The sequence below is a fragment of the Echinops telfairi genome, unplaced genomic scaffold, assembly GCF_000313985.2.
Source record: "Echinops telfairi isolate 266 unplaced genomic scaffold, ASM31398v2 ScPeMD7_2186;HRSCAF=2738, whole genome shotgun sequence".
Classification (NCBI taxonomy): Eukaryota; Metazoa; Chordata; class Mammalia; order Afrosoricida; family Tenrecidae; genus Echinops; species Echinops telfairi.
The window spans coordinates 7860217-7867619 of NW_022106084.1; the positions used below are offsets into that span (position 1 = coordinate 7860217).

The window sequence follows — 7403 nt, forward strand, 5'->3', positions numbered from 1 at the left end:
GCACTGCCATTCATCTGAGATATTAACTCAAGGTCATCTCAGTGTTTCCTCTGTAAACTTTCTAAGTGGGTGCTTATGTTCGCAGTAAAAGATAGCTCCGATATTTCCCCAGAATCCCCGGCTGAGTGGACGCAGGGTCCTTGACCCAGCCTTACTTGACCTCATAAAGAGCGTCTACCCTGACCAAGCCACCTGCCCCGGCATGGTGACCCCCTCATTGGTCACTGCATCGGGTCTAGTCCAACTCATAGCACCCCCATACGACAGTGCAGAGCTGCCCCATAGGGGGTTCTAGGCTGTCATCCGCATGGGGGCAGATGGCCACTTGGCCTTTCAGTTCGCAGCCAAGCACCTGACCATGTGCATGACCGTTGCTCCTTCCAAAATCCCGTTCTGAGAAACCTGTTTATCCTATCCTACAAAATAAGCCATGTAAAGCACAGTCACATTTCTTCAGTAAAGCCTCTTCTTTATCATTTGAAGGTGTATATGTGGGGGGACGGGACACTTAAAAACTCTGCCCCCAAACAATCTTGATACCAGATTTGGGGCAGTGGTAAATCTGAAGGTTTCAGGTAAAACTAAATGATCAAGGTCTAAGCCTGAGATCCATTTGAAATGCTCATCAAGTCTGAACTTTCTGCATGTTTTCAGAGCTAAGCTCAGTATAGACAAGTGTCAAGAATCCCTACAGAACCTTCTAGTACCTGGCGGAATTACTGATTGGAATTAAACACGAAAAGACCCAACAGGTGAGACCTGTGTGTGTCTGACAAAACAGGTATCCCTCTACAGGTCATTGCCTACTCAGATCAGATTCTATTTTGCTTGTTTACAAAGGCCCAATATCGATAAAGTATAACTAACAGCTGCCTATTGGAATAGTTTCATTGATGAATTAATAAGTAAGCATGTGACTCCAGGAAGCAGCTTGTGGGAAACATGGAGGGGGGAAAAAACAGATCCCTTTTCCAGTCTGGTCAATACTTCCAAGACACATCCATCAAGTGATGGAGAGACTGCCACTGGTGTACAATCCACTGGTCTGCTGCACACACTCAATGGGGAGCTAATGAGGTCACAACGCTGCTCGGTCTTCAGTCTCCTGAGTCACTGCTCCAGTAACGTGAAAACTACATTACCAGCTCCACCACAGTCAGAAGCCAGATTTGGGCTCAAACGCCAGCCCATCCGACCAGTCACAAAATGGTTCAAATGATAATACTCCTCCACAATGTAAGGAACCCACAGGAGCACTTCTGCCCTGTCCTACTGGGTCGCTATGAATCAGTCTCCACTCAAAGGCAGCAAGACAAAGTGGTCACTCTCAGAAGAAATTGACTCCCCGGCACACAACGGCAGCCTTTCGATACATTATGTCAGTAACGCTTATTACGTGCAAATACTCACTTGAACTGAAAACCAATCATAAGGAATTGCAAGGAGCCCTGGTGCTGATGTGGATTAAGCACTAGGTAGTGAACGGAAAGCCACCAGCCCACTCCATGGAAGAAAGATGAGGTGCCTGCTTCCGCACAGAGTATAGCTTTGGCGACCCTAGCGAGCAGTTCCACGCCCTCCACCTGGGTCACTATGGCATTGCAATCAACTTCACGGCAGTAGGCAGAAAGAGAATCGAGAGATCATTGTCTTAACAGAAAAAAAGAACTTAAAATTACAAATGTAGATCTTTAATTTTAATAAATCATTTTATTGGGGGCTCTTACAGCTCTTATAACGATCCATACCTCAATCGTATCGAGCATATTTGTATATATGTTGTCATCATCATTTCCATAATATTTTCTTTCTACTTGAATCCTTGGTATCAGCTCCTCTTCCCCCGCCCCACACCCTCCCAAACACTTGAAAATTAATAAATTATTTTTATTTTCTCATATTTTACACCGTCCGCTGTCTCCCTTCACACGTTTCTGTTGTTCATTCTTGGGGGGGGGGGGGGTTTGTACATCAATCATTGCAATTGGTTCCCTCTTTATCCCCCTATTCTCCCCCTACCCTCATGGTATCGATACCCTCATTACTGGTCCTGAGGGGTTTATCTGTCCTGGATTCTGTGTGTTGAGAGCCCTTATCTGTACCAGGTGTATCTGTGATCTAACCAGATTTGTAAGTTAGAACTGGGGAGATGACAGTGGGGGAGTTGGGAGGGAACATTAAGAACTAGAGGAATGTTGGGTGTTTCGTCAGTGCTGTACTGCACGCTGGCTGGTCAGTCCCTTCCTTGTGACCCTTCTGTGAGGGGATATCTAAATTTCCACAGATGGGCTTTGGGTCTCCATTCAGACCCCCCTCGTCCACATTGAAATGGTTGTTTGTTTTGGGTCTTCTGATGGCTGATGCCTGATCCCATCGACACCTTGTGATCACATGGGGCAGTGTGCTTCTTCGATGTGGGCTTTGTTGCTTCCCTGCCAGATGGCCTTTTGTTTTACTTCAAGCCTTTTAGACCCCAGACACTATATATCTTGTAATAGCCGGGCACCATCAGCTTTCTTCACCACATTAGCTTATGCACTGATTTTGTCTTCAGTGATCGTGTAAAAAAGATGAGCATGATGGAATGCCAGGTTATTAGAACAAAGTGTTCCTGCATTCAGGGAGGACTTGAGTAGAGACCCAATGTCCGTCAAATATGTACATTTTAACATGTATGTTTTTAATAGGTTTATTGGCACATAATTCACATATTGCACAATTTCATAGCTCAGTCACACCATCACAATCAAATTCAGAACATTTTCTTCTTTCTTGTACTCATTATTAGCTTCCCTTTTTCTCCCCAAACTCCCCTGCCATGTCCCTAGGTAATTATTGATCCAGTCAGTGTCTTTATGGACTTACCTATCCTGATTTCAGGTGCAGAAAATCATACAAAGCACAAACAACCAGGAGAACCCAACAGCAAAGACAAAACAAAATAGAGAAAAGCCTCCATCGAAAATGAAGCAAAATATATTAAAAACTGAAGCAACTTTAAAAGGGGTCAAGAGGGAACTCAAATGATAAGGTGTTACCTTTTAACCCAACCGCATCCTCCACGATCAACTCCACAATGCGCTATCTGATGTGAATGTCTATATTTTAATACTGTTAGCAGCACTGCCATTCATCTGAGATATTAACTCAAGGTCATCTCAGTGTTTCCTCTGTAAACTTTCTAAGTGGGTGCTTATGTTCGCAGTAAAAGATAGCTCCGATATTTCCCCAGAATCCCCGGCTGAGTGGACGCAGGGTCCTTGACCCAGCCTTACTTGACCTCATAAAGAGCGTCTACCCTGACCAAGCCACCTGCCCCGGCATGGTGACCCCCTCATTGGTCACTGCATCGGGTCTAGTCCAACTCACAGCACCCCCATACGACAGTGCAGAGCTGCCCCATAGGGGGTTCTAGGCTGTCATCCGCATGGGGGCAGATGGCCACTTGGCCTTTCAGTTCGCAGCCAAGCACCTGACCATGTGCATGACCGTTGCTCCTTCCAAAATCCCGTTCTGAGAAACCTGTTTATCCTATCCTACAAAATAAGCCATGTAAAGCACAGTCACATTTCTTCAGTAAAGCCTCTTCTTTATCATTTGAAGGTGTATATGTGGGGGGACGGGACACTTAAAAACTCTGCCCCCAAACAATCTTGATACCAGATTTGGGGCAGTGGTAAATCTGAAGGTTTCAGGTAAAACTAAATGATCAAGGTCTAAGCCTGAGATCCATTTGAAATGCTCATCAAGTCTGAACTTTCTGCATGTTTTCAGAGCTAAGCTCAGTATAGACAAGTGTCAAGAATCCCTACAGAACCTTCTAGTACCTGGCGGAATTACTGATTGGAATTAAACACGAAAAGACCCAACAGGTGAGACCTGTGTGTGTCTGACAAAACAGGTATCCCTCTACAGGTCATTGCCTACTCAGATCAGATTCTATTTTGCTTGTTTACAAAGGCCCAATATCGATAAAGTATAACTAACAGCTGCCTATTGGAATAGTTTCATTGATGAATTAATAAGTAAGCATGTGACTCCAGGAAGCAGCTTGTGGGAAACATGGAGGGGGGAAAAAACAGATCCCTTTTCCAGTCTGGTCAATACTTCCAAGACACATCCATCAAGTGATGGAGAGACTGCCACTGGTGTACAATCCACTGGTCTGCTGCACACACTCAATGGGGAGCTAGCAAAACATTTCTGTCCCTGAGAAATGACAACTGCAGATGAGGTAGCCATCGTTCCCCCCAGTGGCTGCAACAGTGGGCTCACACATACAGTTGTGAGGACGGCACAGGGCTGGCCGTGCTTCATGCTGGGGTACGTGGGGACCCTGAGTTGGAGGCCACTCAACAGCACCCCACAAGAGCAGCAGCATTTCACAGAGTCAAACTCCGAATTCTAAATTTGCAGGCAGGCCTGGTTTGTCCACCTCGGTCCTCCTAACTCCACTATGAAGACTCCTTAGGGTTCTGCTATCTCTCTGCATCTGCTGTGTCCCCAAGAAGGTTGTTGTGGGGTGCCAGCCTATTGATTCTGACTCATAGTGGCCCTATGTGACAAATCTTACACTACCCTCTAAAGCAGGAGTCCTCAAACTTTTTAAACAGGGGGCCAGTTCACTGTCCCTCAGACCCGTTGGTGGGCCAGACTATAGTTTAAAGAAAAAAACTAGGAACAAATTCCTATGCACACTGCACAGATCTTATTTTGAAGCAAAAAAACAAACGGGGCAAAAACACCCGACCGACGGGCCAGATATATGTCCTTGGCAGGCCACATGTGGTCGGCGGGCTGTAGTTTGAGGACCCCTGCTCTAAGGTTTTTTGGGCCAAAGTCTTTCCAGAAGGCTCAGATGCTTATTGAGGAATCAGTAGTTCGAACTCATCAACTGCTCTGCGGAAGAAAAGCCCTGGCAGCCGCTCCCTTAAGGATTCCCAGGTCCTCTGTCAAAGAACGCCTTTCCATTACAGCTGAGTGCCTGACTCTTGCACTACCAGTGATCCCTAGGAATTCCTGGTCATCTTTATTTCAAGACGTCCTCATTGAAATCAAACAAACAAATAATACAACTGACTTTCCTTGGGGTGGAACGGGAGACTCCCTCCTGAGACATGTAAGAATGGGGAAGAGAAGGCTCAAGTTAATTTTCCATTTTCTGTTGTTTGTGGAATCTTTCCGTTTGATTAGACATTCCCTCCTTGGAGGCAAGGCTGTCAGAGAAATGTCGTTTTCTTTCTGCTTGCTCTTAACTATCATAAGCCCCAGTTCTGGTCAATGGGTTTATAGCTCTCTGGAGTAAATTTCCTTACAACAAGCTATGTGGTAAATGGCTATACGCCACGAGTCTTAGAAATAGCACTCCAACAGAAGTATACGTTTGTGCGTGCGCTCATCCGCGTGTGTGCAGGCCCATGAGCTGCAAAACTCAAGAAGGATCTTCCTATGTAACTGGGCCTTCAGGTCTGTTTGAAATTCTTCCCATGAACAAGGATTTGAAGTTTTAGGTTAACACAACAGTCGAGAGCAACAGGGAGGCTTGGCTTTCATAACCTCCCAAGCTTGTTGTAAAAGAAAGGTGCCCAATCACCGCTCGAGGGCAATTGCTTTTGTTTTTTGCCCTTAAATGAAAAAGGCTTAGCAAGTTCTGAGGACATTTTCTCATCCAAGACCTTCAGGTGTCGAGCCAAGAGCAGAATAAGCGTGGAGTTGGGCAGCATTATTGTTTGGAGGGCCAACTCTGAGCTGTGGATTAAGCTGTCCATAAAAAAGCTGGCCCAAAATTACCATAAAAATTAAACCGGGTGCTTTATTGTTTTTGATTGTGCCCTTTCATTTACTCTTTCTGAATCTAGTTTTTAAACCGATACTTGAGGCGTAACGCTAAAAAACCGTCACCAACAAGCTGTTGGCATTTCCACAGCTCCCTCATCTTAATCCCTTAAAGTCCTTATCTGGGGCAACAGCCATCAGACTCTTGACCTGTCCTGCCTTCATCGCTCCCTTTCTGTCGGGCCTGGCCAGGCTGGGATCCACCAGTGGTGGTGCAAAAGGAGGTCCCGAGGTCAGAACCTTTAAAAGAAAAAGAAAGAAAGGCAGGGGCTGGGTCAGAAGAACAGAGGCTGAGAAAGAGGGAAAAGGATGAGAAAAACCAGCCAGCCTCTGCAGGGAAGGACCATGAAGTCCGTAATCTTGAGATCGCAAGGACATTAGAGAGAACCACCTCCACCACCACCGTCGAACCTCCCCCCACGTGCAACAGAACGCACACTGGGCCGACCGTGCAAACGCCAGAGAACCCCCTCGCTCCGCCACATGCACACACGCCGTGTGCCAGTCCAGAACGTGCCGGGATGCACGCTGCCTTTCAGCCCGCAATTCCCTTTCCTCCTCCTCACTGCCCACTGATCTACCTGGCCTCTAATAACCAGCTGCACCCCGAGTTCTTCTGGGGAGTTAAAAGCCCCAGCTTTGTACGCCTTGGTGCAGCTAAGATAGCACTTAACACACAGTGTCATGAGTGTCAAGTCCTTCCTTAGGTCTCCAGTGAAGCCAGAGCCTAGAAGGCAAGGCTGCGCGTGTACCTCTCTTGAAAGAACATGGCAGGGAGGAGGGAACAAAACTCCATGGTGTCTGGAATTAGACACACCATGCTTGGATTCTTGGTTTTCTCAAGATTCCTCTGTGTAATAACAGACAGGCACCTTTGCAAGATTAAATACGTTAATCGTGAACCTTCAATACCGAAATTACCTAGCACATACTAGGTGCTCGCAGATGTCAGCCTCAACGTCTTTCGGAATACCAGTCCTGAGCAGAACATCACCGTTCCACGCCTGCTCCAGATGTGTGCATTTCATTCCATGGAATCCCTTCTCCTTGGATCAATTCGATCCCAATGGTACTTGGAGGTGATGCCACTTACCCTTAGACTTGAATATTCGGTCCTGTGCCAGACAAGACAGCCCACCCTCTGGCCTTCCCTGTCTGTTGTGCCTGGTTCTCCATCGAACAAGCTGTCCTACCCAAAGGACTTCTTCTTAAACACTGTGACACCTCTTTCCCCCCAAGGATAATATGAAGCTAACAACATTGCTTACTGTTTACCTCATCAGATCGTATGATTCAAGGAGACTTTCATAAAGCTAGTTTCAACTCTTGAAACCAGGAGACACATGTTCAAGCAATCCTTCCTCCGGCTGAGTGTGTTGTTGTTTTGCTAGGTCCCATCAAGTTATGTACGACTCTTAGCAACACGATGTAGGAGCGAACAAAAACCCTGCCTGGTCCTGCACCGGCCCTACAACGGTTCCTGTGCTGAGCCCATTGCTGCAGTCACTGTGTCCATCCCTCCCATTGAGGGCCTTCCAAGGCATTAATTATGTCTTAAGGTTGCGTGG

The 7403-nt window shown here is 46.5% G+C and overlaps 1 protein-coding gene across 1 annotated transcript in view; it reads right to left on the reverse strand.

The window, feature by feature from the left end:
* MAML3 (mastermind like transcriptional coactivator 3) overlaps nucleotides 1–7403 on the reverse strand; it is a 504620-nt gene that overhangs the window by 448389 nt on the left and 48828 nt on the right. The window lies entirely within an intron of this gene.